Source organism: Protopterus annectens, chromosome 11.part0 (genome assembly GCF_019279795.1).
Source record: "Protopterus annectens isolate FY-2018-M chromosome 11.part0, PAN1.0, whole genome shotgun sequence".
Classification (NCBI taxonomy): domain Eukaryota; kingdom Metazoa; phylum Chordata; order Ceratodontiformes; family Protopteridae; genus Protopterus; species Protopterus annectens.
The window spans coordinates 828,620,432-828,637,013 of NC_056745.1; positions in this window are offsets into that span (position 1 = coordinate 828,620,432).

Consider the following 16,582-nt stretch of genomic DNA (forward strand, 5'->3'; position numbering starts at 1 on the left):
CTTTACACAGTTGACACCAAAGTGGTTGGGAGTAGCGCAGCTCCCGCTTTTCGTTCTCCTCCAGGTAGGAGGGGATTGCTTCCCCTGCCTGTTGAGAAAATGTCCTCAGCTTCATTAAGCTAATTTGTTTTGGGTAGTCCATTCCCAGTGATAGGCCACTCTGTCACAATGCTCCCCATGCCTTGGCGTTTGCATGGAGTATAATATTAGTCATCCTTTTTCAAAGTTGCTGTAAATCCCTATTTTGTCACCCACAGCATTCACATCCTGCACCAGTCCCTGCTAAATTTAGTCCTAATAATTCTTTCCTGCAGCAACTTTGCCACAAAAATGTATGACATGTGCAGATGACATACAGTATCACTGCATTCTCCTGGGTAGTGAACTTTTCCAGGATTTGCTTCCCACAGATGGTCATCTCAATACATGTGCACCTGTGGTGACCTTCCTTCAAAGCTACTCCAGATTACTCCGATGCAGGTCATCATAGTGTTGATGAACCTGAGTAAGTGAGTGTGTATGCTAGCTGTAGAGATACCCATTCCTATGGCCACAGCCCCACTACCACCACTATGCACATTTATGAGTTGCAGTTAGTGGTATAAACATACTCCCTCTTTATGTACTGTAGCTAACATATGTCCTGGGCACACCATACCTTGAAGCATATGCTTCACAATTTTTTCATTATATGTGGGCACCCCTTCTCCCCATAGCCATACGTAGTCAGGGTACTGATATGTCAGTGTCATGCAGTCCTGCTACACATGCTCTACAAAATCTGCCTCTGTGTCATTGACATCCACCAAAGGATTTGCTGTTAGTTTTGCTGGGGGACTCTGCCAGGTAAGACTCATTCCTTATCTCTGCAAAGTTCCAAATCTGCAGAGGTTTTACTGAAATTCCTCTCTTCTGCAGATGTACAGTAATGAGAGACATTTTGCAAAATTACTTTATATCATGCTAACAAGCGCCAATAAGCATGACAGATATGCTAATACAGCTGCTTAGCACCACTGTCTTGAAATTGCTACTGTAGCATACTGGGCTACTCAGTCATGGTAAAACCAGCTGTGCAAGTCACAGCGACTAGCATGCGCATACATTTCACATGTGTGTCCTCCTAGCACTGTGGTGCAACAGTACATTGTGCAACTCATGGTTGACAAACATGCGCCCTGGTGAATATTACTATTATTTTGCTCTTTGATTGGACATGATAGGGTGGCCATAGCTGATTCAAGCATTATAGAATGCAGAGCTCTCAAATGGAATGCTTGGGAGAGCAGGATTTTCCCTTCCTTCATGCACAGTAACTTCATAGAACCCCTGCTGGACCAGTATGATGGCTCACTGGGAAAGTTGGATGACTGTCACAAGTTTGCTTTGGTAATGATTGCTGCTACTGGCATTACCCTTTCTGGTCAACGGTGCCAGCATCAGTACAGTAACCCATGCTGGCACCACCATGATCTACTTCATCAGTGGGAAACAGAGATTCAGGTGAGACAGCCTGAAATGTACTATAAGCATTGCTCTGTACTATTGTCTTCTACTATCTTAACTATTATATGAATATACTTAGGAGCGTATTATTTATATTTCAGTGGTAGAAGAGCAACAGCTAAATGTGGTTGGGTGTCAAACAAAATGGGATCACCTTTACCACCAGTGAAATATATATGAAATCTGAGTTCAGTGTATTGTACAACTGTGGCTGTGTCTGCAGTGTTTGTGTGCAATCATTTATTTTCCTATTGTGCCTTTCTTCTACAGTTCCGGTTGTGGAAAATAAGGAGGTTAGGCTGTACTCTAGTCAGGCTGCACTGGCCAGTACTGCTATCATTTCTTTTTTTTTAATTTATCCTTCTGTTGACTGGATTAGTTCCACTTGGATAGCAGCCTATTTTTGGGGGATAACTGAGGTGTTATTAATATGAATAGGGGAAATTTGGGGCCAGGGCATTGGGGAACTTCCACTTCTCTTTGTAGTTGGGGGAAGAGTTTGTGTGTTACATATCGTGACTTCCTCTTTCCTTTTCAGGCATGGAGGCAACCAGGAGGAACATGGCTGATTCAGCTTTTGCTAAAATTGGAGTGAAAGTTGTGGAAAATGTAGTTGAAATGGTCGAATCGCTACCAGAAGTACCAGAAGTTTTTGTCTGATGATGTAGGTATAGAGAAAACAGTGACATTGGAGGAAAAGAGATGGATTCAGAGGAAAACTGTCAGAGGAGATTGTTTGAAGGAGAGACAGTTACCACTGAAAATGCATAATTTCAACCCTCTATTGGGGGGATTGTGGAATGATTATTTGGACGAAACAGTAAACCAAAGTGAGCCAGAAAATGAAGCATGCAATTTCATGGAGCAACAGCATGGAAAAAATAGAAGAAGAAAAAGAAGAAGAAACTGTGCCAGAAAAAGTTCCAGAGACAAAAAAACTTATGCACATACTGTTGGAACAGGAACAAAGAAGAAAGAAGAAATAAAAAGAAACAAAAAAATATATACAGTACATGTGAACAGCAAAAAAAAAAGAAAGGTTGGACAGGCATGAGGTTTGGGAGTCTGTCATAGCACCTTTGGGGGTCAAAGCAAAAGACGTATGAACATTTATTTTAATTAATAAAGAGACTTTTTGTGACTTGATATTTGCGACTGGGCAGGACATGGAAAAATTTTTGGGTTCATATGAACAAAAGAAAAATATTTATCCATGGTCAGAAGATGTGGTGCATGCTTTTTTACAGGCAAACAAAAAAAAAGAATAATGATGCAGTTTAGAACTGAAGTTGAAGCAAAAGAACATAAAGGACATTTGTTAACTATACGTAAAGAAGTAATGGACACTACAAAAATATATGATGAAAGAGGACTGTGGACTCAGGGATGGGAATGTGGAGTAATACTGAAAATTGAAAATGATAATGTTATGCACGTACCTATTATTATTAATGTTCATGGTAATATAGGGGGTTTGTGAAATACAGGGGTCAACCAAAGACTTGTTATGTTTGTGGAACAATGATCATTTAATCAATGACTGTGATAAAAAGATGTTATTTATGTGGTAAAATAGGGAATAATGCAAAATAATGTGATGTAAAGTGCAAAAAAATGTGACAATACTGGTCATTCATGGCTAGAATGTGAAATGAATGTGCAAGAAAATGAAAATGAAGTTACACAGGATAAAGAGATAAAAGAATGTGTTATACAAGAAAATGTACAAAAAGATGTGACTGATAAAGAGGTTGTCCATGAAGTCGAAGAAAGTAACAAGGAAAAAGAAGCAGTGGAGACACGTGAGGCAGAAGATGACTAGTACAGTAAGAAATAAAATTTGATAGGGAAAAGAGTTAAAGAAAGGAAAAGAAAATTCAAAAATATAATAGAGAAAATAAGAAAGGAAAGGGATAACAATTTTATTATACTAACTGTTCTTAAAAGCTGAAAATCTTAGCTTTAAATGTGAATAGCATGAAACATTTTAAGAGGAAAATAGGTATATTACAGTGGTGTGCTGCAGTAGATGCACATATTATTTTTTTAGAATATATCAGATTATTAACAGAGGAAGAAAGAACAGAAACTGAAACATTTTGGAATGGTGTGGTAGTTTGGAACATGGGGAAAGAAATGTGCTCAGGCATATGTATATTATTTCAATATTAGATGTAACCATAGTGGAACTAGGACACATTATGGTCATAGATTTGAGATGGAAAAATATATGTACAGAATTATAGCATTATATGCATATGTAACAAAAGAAGAGAGAGAAATGATGTTTAAAAATATTCTTGAATATATTTGTGTAAATATGGACTTTATAGTGGTGGGCGATTTTAATTATAATTTAAGAAAAATAAAAGCAATTGTGATGTTAAAATGATTAAAGAAATTATTACAAGTGGAAAGTTAGGTGTATGGGAGAATAATCACCGAACCTACAAAGGGAATGAAATTAGGACAGAAATTGGTTATTTTTTTAATATCTGATAGTTTAAAAGTTAAGAAAACGAAATGAAGTATGCTGGATTTTCTGATCGGAAATGTTAGGGGGTGCTGTTGATACATCAGTATGTGCTACAGACTGAGGGCAGTAAGGAGGATAATGCTGGCAACCACCCCAGACTGAGGAGGAGAAGAGTGTTCAGACCCAGGGTAACCTACCAGGGGCTACATGATCTGGAGATAGTAGAGTGCTACAGGGTGGACAGGGACATACTTCAGCAACTCATCGAGCTGTGCCAGCCTCACCTCAGAACCAGAGCCAACAGAAGGGAACCCATCCCAGTGGATAACAAGGTATGTGTAGCCTTAATAATACTAGCTACAGGTATATTCAAAAGACCTACTGGGGACATCATGGGGGTCTCACAGGCATCTGCATCCAGGGTACTCCACCAATTCTTGGATGCCATGTTACCACATGCTGGTGAGCACATTTACTTCCCCAGCACCTGTGAGAAGTGGACCAGCAATATGCACCTCTTCCACCATGTAGCAGACTACCCAGAGGTACTGGGTGCCATAGACTGCACGCACATCCACATCAAAGCACTATCCAGTGAGCAGGGTAAGATCTACATAAACCACAGGGCTTCCACTCCATCAACTGCCACGTCATGTGCAATGCCCAGGGAATTATCATGAATGTGTGTGCTTGCAGCCCTGGAAGCTCTCATGACTCCCACATCTGGCATTCCTCACAACTGTATCAGGGATTTGCCAGGGGGGACAGCTTGTATGGCCATCTAGTGGGGATGCTGGCTATGCACTGGAGCCATGGATGATGACACCCATTAGAAATGCACACACACCCACTCAAGAATGCCATAATGAGGCACATGCACAAACCAGGATCATTATAAAGCCTGTGTTTGGGATGCTCAAGCTACAGTTCTGCTGCCTTGACATATATGGTGAAGCCTTGCAGTACTCTCGAGCCACATGTGCACACATGTTCATAGTACATGCTATGCTACACAATATGATCCTGTGGAAACAGCTGCAGCAGGAACAGCATGGGGAAAAGCCACACAGCCCCCACCATTGCCAAGGTCCTCACAGGCACAGAGGGACTTGGATGAGGACCCCCTGAGCCCAATCCTGTAGGCAGATGGTGGCATGCCCAGTATGGCCTGGCATTGGCAAAGATGCAACACACAGTGCACACACACTGACACTGTAGGGACCTAGGGACTGACACTTCTCTCCGACTTGCACACACACTAAAATGGATGACACACACATCATACTGCCTGTAACTTACCATGTATAGGCAGTGTACTGCATGCATCCAACATAGGCAGCCCTCAAGCACTGTCAACACAACTGCCGCAGGCACAAGGTAAGTCAGTCTTCTTAGCAATAAATGAATTTATTAGTATGTTCTGCATTATCATGGTATTGCTGCATGCATGCAAGAGAATGTGATGGCCTACTGGGATAGCAGCAGACAACTGACTGATATATGGGACACCAGGAAATATTTGCCCAATACTGGCCTCCCCACACTATGCAGTAGTATCCAATGTGACAAATCCCACTGCAGTATATATGGGGGGCAAACTAACTGGGGTCATAGGTCACAGGCATGGATGTCAGTGTAGGGGTCCCATACTTACCCCTTGGCCTCACCCAGTAAGTCAGCTGTAGAAGACCATAAATAACTGTCTGGCAAAGGTCCACAAATGGCGACAATGATGAAATACCCCCCCCCCCACACACACAGACTCACACAGTGATAGCACAGCAGGTCTTGCAGTTGCAGTAAGACTCTGAAGGGTAATAAGTCTAAAACTCAAATGTATGCCATTACAATCTGACCTGTGGTCTTTAGTGATATGCTTCTACTCCCCAAGACAGGGCACAATAGTATGATAAATGGAACCAAAATGTAAAGCAAATATCAGCACAGTCTGTGCTAATGTGTACAGTTGACAGGTGTGCTCCCCCCCCCCAAATATTCCCACAGAAATGCAATAACATGTATGTTTGCAGGGAAATAGCAGCAAATCACACATTGCCAGGGCAGTCTCAATATATATGGTCAATGAGCTATGTATATGTGTGGTTAATACTGTTAGGATTTGGCTAGCACTTACCCCCAGCTGTTGTGCTTTAGTGGCCTAGGTACAGTGCTGTCTTTGACAGGGCCATGTTCAGAGAACTGCAGTGCCAACTATTATGCATGTCAGCTACACCTACAGCAGGAGATGTATATACTGTCCAGATGTCAATATCTGTTAATGCAGGAAAGTCGTACAGGTCATGGACAGGGGGCCATACATATGGAGAGTACACAGCTTGGCATAACCTACACAGTGCCTACCATACCCCTCAGCTGTACAGACCCTATTGCAGAATGTCCAGAGGCTTGCATCATAATTCTGGTCTGTATAACATGAAATAGTGGTGCCTGACAATTCATTGGCAAATCACGCAAGACTAAGGTCAGAAAATAATGACAGATTGTAGTGTCAGACTGCATACCCACAGAAACATGCATGCTAATACAAAACCTGTTATTGAATCACCTTTTTAGGTTTGTAAGGCCAATATTTAAAAATGGTCCCTACATTTAGGCCTCTATCCCCCAATCACTTATGGCATTGTCCAGATGTCTGGCTCTCAGAAGTTGAGGTACTTGAAGGTTAGTGTACTGCCAGTGTATAAAAGGCTGCCACCTTCCTGTGTCATCACTGACAACATGTCAGTGGCCAACAGCCATACTCCTGGAGTGACACAGGTTGTCACAGAAGGAGCACAAGTATGCCTTGTATATCTGTTCTGATTGTCCTAACATTGCATTTGCCTGCCAACTATTTACCAAACAAGAAAGGGTCATGTCAAAACAGCAATGGCAAACAGTGGGGAAGTAGACATCAAACCCATAAGAGCAAACAAACAATTACCAAACTGGTATCCCAACTGTCTATGTTTGGCAGAACATGATTAACACCCTGCCCCCATGTGTGGGCCTTTGTCTGACTGTCATCTTTTAGCCTGTGCAGATGTCGGTCTCTGATGGTATGACAGCTAGACCCACATGTAGCCTCATAATAACATATACCAACACAAACTGTCTAAGGACTACAGCAAATAGATAACCTGCTAAATAGGTACACTCAGAGGTGTGAAGTCCACAGCCCTGTGTGCAATGTAACGGCATGTACCCCGCTCACATCAGAATTACAAATACATAACAGCAGAAGTACCTTTGCATAACCTCAGCCCTGTGGCATGTGCAATAACTATGTAGCAGTATAGTACAAATAACTAGATAGGCAGGGGTTCTATTCCAGTTCTGGTAAGTGTGTGTGTGTGTGTGTGTGTGTGTGTGTGTGTGTGTGTGTGTGTGTGTGTGTGTGTGTGTGTGTGTGTGTGTGTGTGTGTGTGTGTAGGCTAAAGTATTTTGAGGGCTTTCTCACCCAGTATACATACCAGTGCCCAACTTTAGCAGTCCTGTTGATGTCATTCACCTTAGAAGCACCTTTGGGCACTTATCAGCCCTATAAGCTCGTTAGTGCATGCAATGACTATATAACACTATAATACAAATAACTAGTTATGCCGAGGTTCTCCTCTCAGGTTCAGCAAATGTGTGTGCGTATAAGTGTATGTGCAAGAGTTTGTAAGTGTATGTTTGTAGGATGAATTATTTTGACATCTTTCCCACCCAGTGCCCTACTTTAGCAGTCCTGCTGATGTCATTCACCTTAGAAGTACCTTTGGCACTTGACATTTCTGTAAGTTCTGTAGCATGTGCGATAGCTGTATAACACTATAGTACAAATAACTAGACAGACAGGGGGTTTACATTCAGGTCTGGCAAATGTGTGTGTAAGTGTATGTGCAAGAGTTTGTAGGTGCGTATGTTTGTAGGATGAAGTATTTTGAGGACTTTCCCACCCAGTGCCCTACTTTAGCAGTCCTGCTGATGTCATTCACTTTAGAAGTACTTTTGGGCACTTGACAGCCCTGTAAGCTCTGTAGCTTGTGTGATAACTGTATAACACTATAGTACAAATAACTAGATAGGCAGGGGGTTTACTCTCAGGTCTGGCAAATGTTTGTGTGTGTGTGTGTGTGTGTGTGTGTGTGTGTGTGTGTGTGTGTGTGTGTGTGTGTGTGTGTGTGTGTGTGTGTGTGTGTGTATAAGTGTATATGCAAGAGTTTGTAAGTGCGTATGTTTGTAGAGTAATGTATTTTAATGCCTTCCCACCCAATACATTTCCCATTGCTATACTTTACAAGGGATCTTGATGTAATCACCTTAGACATACCTTGTGACAGTGTTAAATCCTATAAGCTCTGTGGCGCATGTGATAACTGTGTAACACTGTCTTATACATAACTAGATAGATAGGGATTCTAAGCTCAATACTGACAACTGTGTGCATTTGTTTGGGTGAGACTCATATCCTCTGGGGGTGTGGGTTATACCATTTTGAGGCATGTACCACCCAGTACACATCCCATTGTCCTACTTTACAAGGTCTGCTGCTGTCATTCACCCTAGATGTACCTGTATACACCTGTCAGCCCTCTAAGCTCTGTGGCGTGTGCAATAACTGCATATTGTTATAGTAGAAATAGTTAGGTAGGGGTTCTAATCTCAATAATAACAATTATAGTAGTATGTGAAGCTTATCGCCTGTGGCTGTTGTGTGTGTAGATTATACTATGTTAAGGCCTGTTGACCCCTACGCATTACATTACTTTAAAGACCCTATTAATGGCATCTGCCTCACATGCACCATGTAACAGTATAAAGCCCATACCAGCCATATTTACAGATGTACATGGGATATCGACATGTTTGCAACCTATATGTGGTCTGTGTCCTCTGACAATGAGCATTCCTGTGATATCATTGCCAAATATGTTACAGTTACTGTACTGACACACATGCCAGCATCAGACATCATACCTGACTGACACATCATACTGATACAAAGTCTGTCACACTATCACTTGTGCAGGTATGTAGGAGCAGTACACAAGTCCAATCGCCATGTCTGGTGGGTTATCCCACTCTCCATGAAGGCATTTGTAAGATTACCTGTTGTAAGAGGTTGTGTGTTATGTCCCAGGCATATAATGTATGTGGAGCATGGCATATGTACGCAGAAGTATAGTACATGCAAGTGGATACATAGGGTTACTAATATGTTTATTGGCAACTCAGTATGTGTTTCTGTATCCACAGCCCTTGTGGCTGTCTTTACTGTGTGTATGTGATGGCTATACCATTCTGTGTGTCTCTTCCACCCTGTGAACTCCCCCATTGCCAACCTAGTATTGGCCCATACAGATGTCATCCATCGTACAAGCACAGTTACACAGTTCCTAACACCAAGCCACTGTGGTGCAATGGTAGTATCACTGTGTATTGTACATTAATAGATGGGTAAGACATCACTATGATAAGTGTCACCTCCATGTGCATGTGTGTCTCACTGTATATCCCCATGCAGCGGTGTGCGTGTGTGAAATGGCTCTAACATGTTAAGGGCCTCTGGATCTACCATTGCCAATCATAACAGTCCATGCAATTGTCTCCCACTTCAATAGTAGTGGCAGACACTGCCACACAACAGTACCGCTGTGCTATCTGTGTTAGGTATCTAGCGCTATCATTTGTAAGACTGTGCAGGTAGGGGCTGTGCTCATTCATTCATCAGCTGTCCCATGTACAGGACTATGAGTCTGTGTGCACTACCAGCATGAGAGGCCAGACATGCATATGAGATAGCAAACACACATTCTGGTGATTTTCAGTTTAGACTAACACAGGCTGACTTGTGTCAGGAATACATAACCCAAATCTGTCATACACAGTACCAGGCAAACCCTCATCAACTTCATGACGGTTAAGTGGATGTGACAGAAATGGCAGGGACAACAGGTGATGATAGCTGAATCTGTTGCAGTGAATGTACTGGCTAAGCTGGTGAGGGACCTAGTGCCAGTACTCAAGTAACCTCCTCTGTATGTGTGAGCCTGCAGTCCTGCAGAATACCCAGGTGACATGTATGCAAGCTAGGTGGCTGAGTCAAGGGTATGTATGCAAGTTCACACTGTCTGCCACAATTTCCCCTCACACACTGTTGCATGTGAACACACCTCATAAACATGTACATGTACAGCTGTACCTTGGCTATGTAAAGGTCACTATGTTTCCACTCAGCGTTACTCATCATTGCTACTGTCAGCAGGCCCACACCCTGCAGACACACAGACACCTGGAAGACAACCAGATAGTACGTGACTCTACAGTCAGTCAGCAGTACTAACAGCAATAATGCATCATAGCTAACAAGGTACATACACCTCGATGTGTACCTATAACTTTTGCCAGCAGACAGCACCTTACACAGCATGGCACTGCTACACTGTACCATAGTCACCCTATGCATCAGACCCATATGAGCATGTCCGTGCATCGATGGTATGGATAACAAGGTTGTGGCACACATATCATCACATGCACAGGGTGTGGTGCTGGATTGCCAGAAGCCTAAGCTGGGCCATATGGCTGACATCATGTTTGTGTGTGTGTGTGTGTGTGTGTGTGTGTGTGTGTGTGTGTGTGTGTGTGTGTGTGTGTGTGTGTGTGTGTGTGTGTGTGTGTGTGTGTGTCTGGGGGGGGTGATGTTCAACTGGGCCATGCAGACGAGCTGTGCATGCCTGGTGGTGACTGGCCTGGGATAGGGATGTGTGAGTGTTCATTTTCACACCTGCAAGCAATGTGGATGTCTGACCCAGGGCTATGTTGGACAGCTGTGGACTGTACATGGCAGGATGTGCTGTTCACCATCTCTGGCAGAGATGTGATAACTGGTTCTGCCAGTAGTATCACTGGCACAGCCAGACCCAAAGACAGCTGCAGTACTGCTCCCTGATGGTGACCGCTGTCTGCTGGACCCACATCCCTGATGGGACTGACCAGGACAATGTGCCTATGGCATTCTCCAATGTGGTGTGGACAGCACCCTCCCTTTAGTAGTACTGTTGGTACTGCTACTATGGGACTGTGAATGTGCATGGCCATGTGGGCTCACAACTGATCATGTTACTGACCTATGTCCACCTGGCCATTGCCCTACTCCCACCACATGCTCAGGCACAGACATTGCATGGTTGATCAGTGACAATGTCTCACACCACTGTCTATCCACAACATTGGCAAGATGACGTATGGCATCACAACTGCCATGCAGGTTGTCATGCATGGCAGGGAGTGCTGCATTCATGACCCTGAGCATCTGTCTGGTGTTGCAGTCAGCACGTGCCTGTGCCTCCATGACGGACCATAACATGCATCTGGTGACACCTGCTGTGACACTTGCGACAGAGGCTTGATGGGCAGCAGTCCTGTGTTGAGCACCCTTGTTCATCTCCCTGTGTGTGACCTTACCTACTCTCTGACTATGGCAGGTGTCTACACTCCCACTCGCCATACTCAAAACACTAGCCTGTTCCATGCCACCAACCTTAACCTGTCCATTATCCATGGCTGCTGGTAGGGTTGCCACCTTTTAAGCAAGCCAAAGTGGGACATGGGGGTGTGGCCAATATGAAATTGACCACACCCTCTACCATGCTGTCACCACATGAGCGGTGAAGGAGATGCTGTTATGGGTACGAGACTCATGGCTGGCTGCATGAATGGCTGGCTGGCTGGCTGGATGAATGGATGGCTGGCTGTCTGGTTGGATGAATGGATAGCTGGCTGGCCGGTTGGATGAATGGATTGCTGGCAGGCTGGGACAAACAGATGGATTACTGGCTCATTAGAAAAAAAACAAAAACAAATCTCGGTCATTTTTTAGCGGTTGTTGAAGCGCTTAAAACAAAGCGTTCCTATGGCTGCGATCTTTGCAGGGCTCTTCCTGCCCCAATCCTCACCCCTTTCATAAATTGTAGCCAATTGCTGCATGAATTAAAGCACCCAGACCTAACAGGAAGCAGCTTTGCCTGCAGGTCCAGGTTGGTGACATCACTGAATTGCTGTGGAAAAGCCAGAAGTAATTGCGGCTTTTCCACGGCAATTCAGTGCAATTGAAAAGCGGGACTTTTCAAGTCCCAGTACTTTGCACAGCGGGCAACAGGATGAGGCAGCTCAACCTGTGAGTGTCCCGCTGACAACAGGACAGGTGGCAACCTTAGCTGCTGGGGACTGGGCATGTGTGGACATACTGACTGTGTGTGGGGATATAGTGGGTGGAAGTGAGATACCAAACAAAGGCATGGATCCAGGCACAGATGACCCCACCTGTGCCTCACTATGACCATCATTGTCATGGCGGTCTGCTAAGACAATGACATTAGGTTGTGAGAGGGAGGGACACCAACCCCGTGTTCACCTGCAAGGGGAATACAACATATGTAAATTAATACCCTGCTGTATTATGTTTGCTGATACACACACACACACACACACACACACACACACACACACACACACACACACACACACACACATGCACACACACACACACACGCACACACACACACACACACACACACACACACACACACACACACACACACACACACTCCTGGTACAATCTGGTACAGTTGTGACACATATGGGCCCTTCAAGGCAGACCTTACAGTAGTTCTGCCTGCCAGACTCCATCTCTTTCACTGCTACTGTCTGGCCCACTACAAAGAGTGACAAATCCTACTGTGTGATGGGCCTAGTAGCAGAATGGTAATTGTGGAAAAGACCAAGGCTATTGGAGTGAGCTATACAGTGTCACCAAGTGCATATGCACATACTGTAAGAGCAGACTTACTGCTATATAGACCACATACAATGACAAGGTGTAATGATATGTGATGAAAACTGATGAGGGGACAAGACTATACACTATCACTGCAGTATATACACAGTTCTGACTCACAGGGATTCATTTCAGACAGCATTGCAGGACAGTCTGCAATACATACAGGAAACATGTAAAGTACTAGCTGCATAATCTCATAAGATGATACCAGGCTATTGGCCCTGATGCCCTCATAAGCCTGGCCCAGAATTTGCCCATGTCCCTTCCATGCCAGCACCTGTTTCCCCTGTCCAGCTGGGACACACATGGGATCCCAGGGGTATCTCATCCATTCCCCATGCAGTTGTCCAGCTTCTTCTTCAAGAGGGCTATGCATGTACTCTGCTAGACATGGGGAGGGAGTGTATTTTACAGACAGTGTATTGTGTGGGACACTGTACTATCCCACCAACAAGTACTATACATGTCACAGACCAGGTGAAGGCCTTGCGTTCATGATGCATGAGTGCAATTTGTCTTACAGATATGCAGAAGCACCATCAAGGCTAATTTGGACATGGCCCTGTATGCTAGACACAGATCACCTATGATCAGTCTGCATGAGACTGTGTACAGTGACAGGGCTTTCAGCCTACCTGTATAGGATAGGTGTTGCAGACTCTGGAATTACCTGGTCTCTGTGGTCTGCTGCATTTGCTTGGCAAAGTACATGCCAAAGGAGACATTGTACTTGGTATTGCATCTGATAAGGGTGGAGTACAGGGATGTTGTGGTCTCCTGGTTCCTGGATAGCATACCCGTATTTGTGAAGTGGGCCATGTAGACAGCCTTCCATACAATGGTGCCCACACAGTGGGAAACTGTCAGGTTGCTACCATCCTTGGTGCACAAGTTGCTTCACACCTGATTGCATGCTCAGTACATTATTACTGTCATAATTAGTGTGGATGACATCTGCCACAGCAGGGGGAATGATTCCTCTCCTGGCATTCAGTTTGTGGAAATGCTTCTTTTACCAGTCATTAATTGGATGAGGGCTTCTTGAGGGATGATAACATCAGTAGGGGAATGTAAGACAGTGGCCAGCTTGCAAGCATCTGTACCACTGCTTTTGTCCTGTACCTCAGATATGTATATCTCAAACAGTAGAGGCCCCCAGATCGATCCTTGGAGAACACCACTTTGGAAGATTCTACTACTAGAGGTGGGTTCCACTACTTTAACAGAGTGGGTGCTATCATTGGGCCAGTTAGCTACCCATCTGGTAACATACAGGTTGGTGTGTTGCTGTGTAGGCATATGTATCCTGGCCACCTGGGAATTATTGTGAGAGAATCGGGCTAGGTGAAGGTAGGCATTGTTCACCATCTTCCCCTCATTCTTGTGTTTGTTGACCAGATTTATCAGGCCTGCTCTCCCTTTTCAATACCATGCTGTGTAGGCTCAGGCATTTCGATGTTACTGATGTCCCTGCTCATAATGTCCTTGATATTGCCTTCCATGCCCTTGCTGAGCAGGCTAGTTAGGCTGATGTGCATATGACTGGCTGGGTTGGTGGATTGCTCCGCTTTTTTGTATAGGGATGACAGTGGTTGTCTTCTGTGCAGAATGGATGGCACTGGTGCTCAGGCTGTGGTTGACTACAGTACAGAATGGATCTGAGAGCCCATGCCTGTGTTCATGTAGGATGCAGCCAGGGATGGTAACAGGCCTATGGAGACTTCTGTGTGGGGAGGGGGCAGGTGCTGTGCATGCACATATGTACCAATGGGAGGACAGGGGGTGATGTTTACACTGCACCTATGTGCATCTGGTTGCCTATATCTATGCCATATGTAATATGTGTTGTTATTGACCACCACTACAGAGCAGACTTGTGAGTTACCTCTGAGATTGCAGACACATGTGTGAAAGGCCTAGTGATTGGCCTCGGTGGATGTGTCCAATTTGTACTCAAAGATACCCTCAGGGTAATTCACCTGTGACCTTATTTGCTTGTGTAGACCAAGGTGATATTGCTTCCAATAAGGCACCTGTTCCTTCTTGGCCCTGTCCAGCAATTATTTCCACCTATTATGGTATTTGTGTGTTTGCTGCTGTCCACCACGGATATTTACCCTACCATGAGGGAGAGGATGTTATCCTGTCAGGAATTGCTGAGTCCATACAGCTATGTAGGTGTCCACATAGTATTGTGGTGAGGGCCTGGACACTACTGCTAGTTCCAACAGATGGGACATTGCATGTAAAGCTACTTCTACCTGCTCTGAGGAGATTTAGTCATTTGTGTACAGTTAATTGTATTTGACCTGGACAAGGGGAGGCAGGGGAGATGGTGACCTGAACAGTGATGGCTATGTGGTCAGATCTTACCAAGGAGGATGACACTGTAGGAGTGCTACAGTGGCTACTCATGTTGGTTAGGACCAGGTACAGGTTATTTCCACCTGTCATAGGAGTGTTGACCAGCTGATCCACTGCATTGCCATTGACAAAGCTGAGGAATCTCTGTGCATTCATGTTTAGGAGGCATAGGTCATGCACACTATGGTTGGGTAGTTGAAGTCACCCAGGAGCAAGGTAGATGATTGAATCCTGACAGATTCCAGCTAGTCCCAATAGGTGTAGTGGGTGTCCATAGTCATGGTTGGAGGCCTGTAGCTAGCTATGATTTGAGTAGGTGTTTTGTCAACTGTTAACTGCACTCAGGATGTCTCCTGTGCGTCATGCTGTTTGGCCAGCCTGGAGGTGTGTATGTGTATTTTATGTTCTGCACTCCACCTCCTGTGGCTTTGCAGCCCTCCATTTGGGGTCTAAATGTATGATGGGATGAGTAACCTGACAAGGTTAGTGTGCTCTCCACAGCTACAAAGCAGGTGTCAGTGGCTGCACAAATGTTGGCATCATACAGGACAAGGTACACCTGCATTGACATGGGTGTTATGCTAAGACACCTAGCTTCTGTTAGAGCAAGACATCTGCACAAGGGCGCATGTCACTGGTGGGTAAAGGCCAGAAAATAGTGTCACTTTATGAATCTAGCTGAAACACACGTAGTTACCAGCAAAGGCGGTGTCACATTCACAGGTCAAGTCTGCAGGATATGACTTCTGACAATCAAATGTATGCTATTATGTTATGACTTCAGTCTTTAATGGGTTGCCAGTGATGTGCCAGACAATACACAACTGCATGAGGTACTGACTACCAATATGAGGCAGACATGTGGTCAGTCTGCAAAACTCTGGACAGTTGTCAGGTATGGGCTCAGTATATAACATGCAGTTCAACACACACTTTTGCACCTGTTGCATACTATGAACATACCCTATATAAGTGTCTTACATTTGTAGGACAAGAATATGTATCATAGTAGCACTCACAGGTGACATACGGATATGTACAACATCCCAGGTAGCCTGCCTAGCAGTGCCACACTCAGTATTGCACAACAGATACTCCAGTAGTAGACATACATGAGCTGACCTTTGCTGGGGTGACTCGGGCCAGAGATGTAATCCATGTCAATGCAGACAGGGCAAGCAGGAATAGCCATAGGTGCCAGACAGCAGCATGTGAGTCCAGCAGGTCTTGTTGCGACCTAGTGTTTAATGTCCTATTTGACATTATTACATCCCCCTTCTGCATACCATTATAAGCTTATGTGATTGACATACCTGTTATAGTGCTGAAGAGTTTCCTCAGAATACTGCAAATGTTTAGGTTTGTGTAGTCACAGTCTGTCTTTGTGTAGATGGATTCAGACTTCTGTT